This window comes from Cyprinus carpio, chromosome B20, assembly GCF_018340385.1.
Source record: "Cyprinus carpio isolate SPL01 chromosome B20, ASM1834038v1, whole genome shotgun sequence".
NCBI classification, from domain to species: domain Eukaryota; kingdom Metazoa; phylum Chordata; class Actinopteri; order Cypriniformes; family Cyprinidae; genus Cyprinus; species Cyprinus carpio.
This window is the reverse complement of record NC_056616.1, coordinates 30,005,873-30,015,257: the sequence shown is the minus strand read 5'-3', so window position 1 is coordinate 30,015,257 and position 9,385 is coordinate 30,005,873. Positions and strand designations below refer to the sequence as shown.

Genomic DNA, 9,385 nt, shown 5'->3' with positions numbered 1-9,385 from the left:
GGAAGCAGCAGGGCACAGAGCCTTCAGGATCATCCAGCTGGTAGTTGATGCCAAATGAAAGTATCGTAATGGACTTCAGAGGGTTCATGAACCACATTAGACATGCGTGTCGGACGACTTTTTCCAAAAACAGGAATGGGGGTTGGAATGATAGGAATGAACAGGAAAGGGGTAGGGCGGATGGAAAAAGGCCAGTCACAGATGGAGGAAGGATGTTGAAGAAAGAAGGAGTAGTGGGAGTATTAGAAAGGGAAGTTCTGGATTGTCTGATTCTGATTCCTGATTCTGATTAACTGTTTCAGAGGGGCATTCTTCACGTTGCTGAGAAACGCTTCTGATTTAAGCCCACTTCATGTGTCAGTGTTTTGTGCCATACCTGTAATTATCGACGGTTCTGACCAGTATGTTATATGAGACCTTTAATGTCTCCTTTCTATTGCCATGTATAATTAGCACACTAACATTCAGGCTGAAGGACTGTATGCCCGAAAATACTCCATGTATGATGGCTACTAAGGAAGCCTGTTTCTGCCCTCAGGAGTAAAAAGAAAAAGGGTCATTGTGAATTTATTTATTTATCTATTGCAACTGTATATCGCACAGTGTTTCTTATTAAACAATTGTCCATTTTATACACTGGGGTCCTAAACCTTTGAAAGAAGAAATTCATATTTTTAATCTCAGGGAGGATTCATTCAATTAATACAAAGTGGACAGGTAAAGACTGTTTAACTGTAACAAAATTATTTTCTGTTTCAAAGAACTGCTATTTGTTTTGAGAGCTTTTATTCACAACAATCCTAACAATGTATCATAGATTCAGAAAAAGCGTCAACATAACATGTGTTTTCAACATTGATAATAAAAAATGTTTTTTGAGTGCCATATCATTATATTAGAACAGATTTTCTAAAAGGATCATTGTGATCAACTGAAGACCTGGATGTAATGCCCCTGCCTGAAACATTCAGCTTTGAATCACAGGGAATCAATTACATTTTAAAACTATTTTAAAATAGAAAACTGTTATCTTTAAATTGTAATATTATTTCACAACATTTTTTTGGATTTCACTTAACACAGAACCTCAGTGTAGCATAAGAGACTTCTTTCTAAATCATAAAAAAAAAACCTTAGTGACCCCAATCTATTAAATGGTAGTGTACCTGCATGCTACTTTATATTCTTATTTTTTTCTTATTTTAAACTTAATCTCACAATGCCCCTTTTTATTTTTTTACTGTTTTAAGGCAGAAAACTAGGCGTTCTTTATAGTCTACTCTGGCAGTATATGATATATGTGCTATATACTATTCACACAACTAAAGCTACTGTGTTCAAATGTTTACTGTACATACTGGCTTATCTGTCTGTACTTTGGTTTCTCAAGTGGCTCAGGTTTCAGTCCGTCCCAAGGGTCCGACCGTGATTTTTTTTCTCTAGCCTCCCTCCGGCTTCTTGTCAACAGATGCGAAGCTCTGGCCCTTCCACTTTCCCCTGCAACGCACGACATGGTTAGAATGTTAATGAGATTAATCTTATGCAATTCCATTTCAATACACCAATGCTGGCAAAATGCCAAAAGATCAAGGACAAATGTATAAAATAACATTTGAGGTAATAATTGTAGCTGGGTTAATGAAATGGCTGTTTTAGTATTTTTTCATTTAATTTTATTCATTATATTTTACTCACTGTGAGCTCAAATTCATCATTCTCAATCCCGGGCCACGAAATGGCCACCAGCCCTTCACTCTTTTCTGTTTGAAGGATGGATGATGGTTGGCAGCTCTGATGCTCTTTGGAGAACCATGTTTGAAGAGAGCACTGCCTTAGCTGTTTTTGCCCTCTCGGGGAACTATTCAAGTCCCTAAATCGCCCTGCAAAACTAAACATATGCATTCAAAAATGATTTTATATTGGAATTAAGACCACTTTCTAACTGAGAATTAATTACAAAATGTGTTTATTCTTCAAGCCAAAATATCTAGAGTATGTGAACTTGCACCACAGTATCATAATATCTAATAATGTGTCCTTTTGGTCTTTCGAATTGTGACAACCCAGAAGTCGTCTGCGGAGAATGGTGCAGCATCCCATCCTTGAAGGGTGAGTCGAGCAGGATCTTGTAACTAGTCCCTCTCCCAGGAAAACTGGTTCCTTCTTAGAATGACTATCTTCTCTCCTCGCCCATGAGATAGTCAAAAGGGAAAACAAAGCGCCAGTTGAAGTTTCCTTCCCCAGTTAGAGAGTGATAATGCACGTCTGTGTCCTGTTTATCCTCCTGCTGTCCTTTTAGCCAGCTGAGCAGGGAGATGATTTGCAATTGTTAAAAGCAACACGATTTTAATATTCATACCAAAAATATACAAGCATTCTTGTGTAAGTGGCATGACAAAACATGCACAAATGTTCTGAACAAAGAGTGCATTTATATACTTGTATAATGTGTGAAATGTACAGTATATACAAAAATACTGAATAGACAACATGCATAAAATAATCTACTTCAATACTGCATCAAAAAAAAGAAGAAGAAAGAAAGAATCCAAATTCTACCCCATGGCCATTGCAGTTACAGTTACCAAATTATTATATTTGTATAATAAAGCGCAAAGAATAAGCAGATGGTTAATTCATGACTTTTTGATAACATCATTTGAAAGAGTGCATATAAATCACAGGTGAATTTCCTGGAAATAGAGAAGAAAAAGGGATGTCTGACCTGACATCTAGTCAATTTTTTGCACTTAAAGGACTAGTTCACCCAAAAACTTTTTTGCTGAAAATGTATACACCCACAGATCTTCCAAGATATAGTTTGTTTCCACATCAGAACAGATTTGGAGAAATGTAGCATTTTATTTGTTTCTTACAAACACACAGCTTTTCACTCGAGAAGCTGTTAACCAATGGACTAGAGCTGTGTGGATTACTTGTGAATTAATAAGGTGTTAATTGATTTTTGCTGCCTCATTTGACGGCACCCATGTACTGCAGAGGATCCATTATTGATCAAGTAAAATAAAGTGGAATTTCTCTAAAATCTATTCTGAGGAAGAAAATAAATCTTGGATGACGTGATGGTAGTACATTTTAAGCAAATTTTAATATATCTGTGAATTATTCCTTTAAGTTGTGAGGTGTCGTTTTGCAGAGCTTGCCAGTTTGAAAGAACAACAGCATTACATCATATGGAGCTACTGTATTATGCATTTATTTGAACCATTAGTAGCCAACAGTGTGGATCCAATACATGCATAACTGAATGTGTAACTTTTCAAAATAAACAGATTAAGTTCTCGAGACAGATCCTTAAGCAACATGTTGGTATACAAATGTCGCATGTCAGATTATAAAAGTAGATTCTGGCATGCAAACAGACATATTTTATGCTTTCATGCAGTATTTGATGAAGACATCTCAGTCCCCAAGACAAAACTAAACAAAAATGGCTCTATAAACCAAGACCATACCAATGAATTATTATATATTTATGAGGAATTCAACTTTACAGCCAATTGAATTCATTTGAAATAATATTTTACAAAGAATTTTTAGAGGTGATAACTAGAAAGCAGCATCATTTTGAATGATATGGTCCTGTTTAACTTGAATCTGTATGGAGGGTGGTATTTGTTTATTAGTTGTGAATGGAAGGGTCAGGTGCAGATTTCTGCAGGCGGTGAGCAGAGCATTCAAGCCATGTGATCGTATCATCTTTACCCCCTGACATAGATGTCAGACATCTTCTCTCCTGTCATGAAAGCATCGTCCTCTAGAACTACATCATCAGTGTTCCAAATAATAACACGAAGCTCAAAGCTAGATAACAGCACAGCAATGACATGGGGGCAGGGAGGAGGGATAGACAAAATAACACCAAACGCAACAACACAGACGAACAACAAAAGAAAACAGAAACAAACAAAACAAAAGGTAACCGATTAAACCACACACTTTTCACACACCTGCCCATACCTACCCCCTCACAAAAATGTCACTGGACTTTTCCCCTGTGAAGTAATCATCGTCTTCCAGAATTACCTCGTCAGTATTCCATATTATCACCCTGAGGCTCATATCTGGGAGATGAAAAAAATGGGATCATCGTCTCAAACCGTAAAAAGTGTTTTAACCCATGTGCGTCATGTGGTAATATCTAAACTACAGTAACTTGTTAGATTTAAAAGAAAAAATATATTATTATTAATATGACCAAAATAATTTGATCAGATTAGGTAAAAACTGCAGTCAGCATGATCCTTTTTACTTTCTTAATGCAGGTTCCTGTGCTTGTAATTGATTCAAATTTGTCTTTCTAATCTTTGATCGAAACATAAGTCTGCTTTTCCCCGAAATGACTTTACCTTTTTAGAATTTAGTAAGCGCACACTATTGTATAATGATATTGAATATGCGAATAGCTTCTTATATTTATGTCAATAAGGTGCAACTGCACATTTTGACGTTTTACAGCGAATACATATCTCAGACTAAAGTAGGACAGTTTCACAGTACAGGCCTTAATAAATATTGGCAGATTCTTCACAGTAGATGATTAACATGAACAAATAAAGGCAGATGAGAGGCGTGAAGCTGGCAGAGTAAGTATGAGAGCAAAGAAAAACAAGGAGGATGTGTTTTATCTACAACTTTTGGTGTCATCTGTTCAGCTGAATCACAGTAGCATCACTGTAGTTACTGTAAACGCAGTTAAAATCATTATAGTAAACAATTATAAAAATTAACTGAGATAAAAAGACATTCTGTAGTTTTGCAGTTCACCATTCACAGCCAGTTCTTTATCCAAAGCTTTTAAGTCATCCAAGGAATATTAATTGCACAAGCAATCCAGAAAACAAAGCAATCTGTTCCTTGCTTAAGGGTGTAATGATCCAAGAGTGAGTATGTGATCTCAGCATGACTGATTATTAAAGCTTCCTATTTTTTTGAGCTACATTCACTGATGCACATATCAAAAATGACATTTTGTTCCATGTACCTAGAGACTTTAAGGAAAATCATATAAACATTAAGGCAACATTATGTACAAATAAAACATTAATACCTTAACCTGCAGCAAATCACGGAAAAGCAACAAAAGTCGAGACACTGAACAGAATCATCTACCTCTTTGGTTTGCGTGGTGAAATGTCAATGGCTGGTCCTGGTGCTGGTACATCCATAGGAAACATGTCCACCCACATTTCAATCCTTCCCTGTGAGATTATAAAAATTCAAGGAGCTTATAGTTAAATTTCATTTTTTATTTTACAATGTTCCCTCATTTAACACGCATATATTCACTGCATCTGCTAAAATTGATGCAGTTGTTTATTCTTGCTGAGAACTGTGTTACCAATGATGGACAATTCATCAAGGTCACTTGGTGAACCTTGGGGTATGTCCCTGGTAATCACACTGGTATTTTGTTGCAGACTCTTGCATACAGTACCTGCTCTATGCCTGGCTTGTCTGGGTTGAGGAGCGGTCTGGTCTCCACATGCTCAGGGATGAGTTTACAACCAACACGTGGGATCTCCTCCCAATGCCTAAGAACCGTAAGAGCCAAGTGTTCTTCTGTCTGCTTCTTCAGACCTGTAAGCCAAACGAAATTGATGTCTTTTCATATATGATCAGAGAAAACATAAACTCTGTATAGGCTCTGTGAATGTCTTACCACTCTCATCCTCAATTTCTGTTGGCCCAAGAAAGATGCGGTTTGCAACTTTGACCTTCCCACCAGGTCCATAGTGGGGTCCATCCAATTTAGCTTCTTTGCACAACTTAGCAAGGATCTGAGTTGGCTTCTGCGGGTCACGCCATACATTGTAACCATGGCTGGATGGTTTCACAGTGAAAAAAAAAAATGTCAGTTTAAAACATTAATTATAAAGGGACTTCATGTCTGCCTTGGACAGATCAAGAAACACAACTGAATGGATTATGCTGGATATGGCTGCTCTATTATTATCATCACATTTATAAATGTTGATATATGAATTTAATTGTGATACATTTTATGAATTGTTACATCATGTAAAATTAATGTATTGATTGACATCCCCATAAATAAAAAAACTTTAACATGTTGTTCTATAAAGATTTGAGAGGTTCATGCTCAGTGTGTTGATAACCTATAGAAAGTACAAGAAAGGAAGTACTCACACAGAGTAGTTGGATGCAATGCCACATGTGGCCCTGTGTTTGCTGTAGTATCGGTTCTCCAAATCAATCTTAGTCTCACCGATCAGGTCATCAGTTCCAACCAAATCCCAGTCATATACTGCAACCGTCAGCATGGACTCCATTGGGAATGTTGCCTCTATGTTGAATGACCTTAAGGACAGGAAAGAGAGGAGAGTGCGGTTTCAAGAAATTATTTTCTTGTTTGAACTTTAACCAATTTATTGTTTTGGTTGGTTTACAATAGTATAGCCTACGCACTTTCCAAAGACAGGATTAAGCTGCTTGGATATGTAGTTCTCCTTGTCCCGAATCTCTGACTTTCCCAATCGAATGACTATATAAGGATCTGCTTTACCATTTATATCCGCGGGATGCAGGTCTGTGGCCTGAGAAGAGAGTCATGTTACTTTTGAGACAGTGCCGTCTGAATAACACTTACAATTCAAAGCTGAATTCACTCACTCTAATGATATAAATCCTTATGAGAACATTGATAGGGTCATTATGAGGAATACTTTGGAACATGCCCATGTTTGGGTCAAATCCTGCCTCCCTGGTGATCTCCTCAGAGAGTGGAAGTTTATACATACAGAGGGAGCCCTGGTTCAAGGAGACAGATTCAAATCAAAATAAGATGTTTAACGTCATCTCTGAAGCCTGTTTGATACTTTTATATATTCTTACCTTGAATCTGCCCACAATCCTGTCATCATCAACCACATTGTGGTCGATATCATCTCCGGCCTTTCCTCTAAACAGGTTGAAGGTGTGGAGCCAGTCCTCAAAGTTACCAAACTCACTCTCCAGCTCTTTATTGTACACCTGAGATAAAGGTGTTTATATTTATACTAAAATAAGGATAAACTGCTACAGTTCACAGTTTAGCTAATGTTTGTTAAAAATTTTGGGGTCAGGAAGTCTTTGAATTTTTGAACTCTGTGACTCCAAACTTTTGAACAGTAACTTTTAAATGAATGTTTAAAATACAGCAAAAATCAAAAACACAACCACCGTGGGCTAAAATTTTTAAAAAGAATCACTGACCATGAGTTCATCAACTTTTGGTTTTGGAGGTCGTTTTTTCTGTGCCATCATGGTTCTTCTTTTTGTCCTTGGAGCTCTTCTTGTCTTTGCTCTTCTCCTTGGGTTTGGTGCCTTTCATAGGAAAGTCATCAGCTTTGATCTCTGAGGTTAGGGGTGAATGGGTGGGTATGGATGGAAATGAGGAAATGAGAAACGTGTGAGCACAACACCTACAATGCCAGTCGGAATGGAAGATTGTACTAAAGGATGATGCTTCAAGCCATGAGAGTTATTTTAAAGACTCAAAATACATATGAATTACTTATAAATTAACTAGATGGATCCTCTTAAAGTATGAAGGAACAAATACATTAAAATTCAATTTAATTAATAGAATATGTGGGAAAATCAGTTCCCAAATTGGAGATTATTCACAGTTTCTAAATGTTTGTGTCCAATGTTCAATGGCATGAAAAAAAATAGTAATGGGTTCATGTCATGACTACAATGGAAATGGATTTGGGGTGACAGTGCTCATCTGAACACATTCCTAACCAGAACGTTAGTTCTACTCAGAAACATGACACCAAGACCATGTTAAATTCCGTTGTTACCTGCACTCTCTGCTGCTATCTCCAAATCTTCTCTTTCCTCTGCCTCTGCCAGAGCGGCCTCCTGGGCTCTGAGATTCTGCATTCACATTAAGTATTTTGCAGTAAAATATTACAATATGACACTATATATCAAACGTATTAAAGTCCCTCCCACCTCCATCATAGTCTCTATGGAGGCAAAGTATTTGGACCACCAGTCCAACATGCTCTCATCCGGCTCCTCCTCATCCACTTCTTCTCTCTTTCTTTTTCTTCTTTTTCTTTTTCTCTTTCTCCTTCTCATCCTCATTCTGTTAGTACAAAGGATTTTATATGAAATGTAAAGTGGTTACATTTGAAATGTTAATCCAAATGAATATGAATAAAATCAAACATTTACATCTGTCTGAACCAAACCAGACTTACAAGTCCAACTTTAACATACCGCATCTGAGTGGGTCTTACGACGGACAGGTGTCACAACAACACACGGTAACATCACATATACAAACACAGTCCACCACAGGAGTTGGTACAATAGTCGTACTAGGCATTACACATCATTATTGACTGTTGCCGGTGCAGCTGAACCGTTAACACGAGCGCTAAAACACACAGAACCACGGTTGGAACAAAAACACTCCAAGCAGAGCAGTATTTCTAAACCATATCCTCACAGCGTGTTCTCACAGCAGCCTGGCAGATCTACTCACAGCATCAATCTTGGACAACTGTGTCCACCTTCCTTAACGCTTGGGTTCAGGGCTACGTACATATTGACCACAATTTATCACCTGAGGCATGAGAAATGAGGACGCGATCGTCGGGGGCTGGGATCATGAGATCCTCGTCAACATTCGTGAGAGCCATGTAGCATATTGCCCATTGGGCCAGTCTAGTGTGTGGGGCATGGTCCTCATGATTTGTGTAGCAAATCCAATGACCCACAAGACCAGCACCAGGACAGAAAGGATAAGACCAGGAAAACGTCAGTGTCTAGAGGAAGAGGAATAGAGAAAAGGAATGAAAAGTGCAGAAAAAGCTGAGAAAAAAGATGATGATGTATGTACCAAGAAGTTAAATAAAAGGGTTTGTGGGGGGGGGGGGGGGATTTCTTATAAATAAAAGCTGTTAAACAGGTTGCGGTTGGTAAGTTTTTTTTTATGTTTGATCTATACACTACCTTCTTTTTGTTCTCTTCACAATAGGTGGGGTTGGTGATGTATTTTTTATGTTTGGGTATTTTTTAGTTATGTCCCTGATGTAGCCATTTCACTCTATTCGGGTGTTTTGATCCACTAGCTCCACAGAAGAAACAATATATCCCCCCTGATGAAACCCCCCTCATTTCTATTTATAAATTTAATTTTAAAATGCCCCATTTGACAATAGAACTCTCTTTTGTACCAATAAAAAGTTAAATGCTAACTTGTGGTCACTTTTATCAATTAAACTGTGCCCTTTCTGAAGTAAATTTCTTTTAAACACACTTTATCCTGACTCCAAAACCCTTTTGTAAAAAGTATGTGCCTCATAGCCACAGTATACTTGCCAATTGCTGGATGCATACAGTGTAA

The 9,385-nt window shown here is 37.6% G+C and overlaps 1 pseudogene; it reads right to left on the bottom strand.

The window, feature by feature from the left end:
- Window positions 1-1,461: 1,461 nt before the first annotated feature.
- LOC122140991 overlaps window positions 1,462-9,385 on the bottom strand; it is a 28,975-nt pseudogene continuing 21,051 nt past the window's right edge.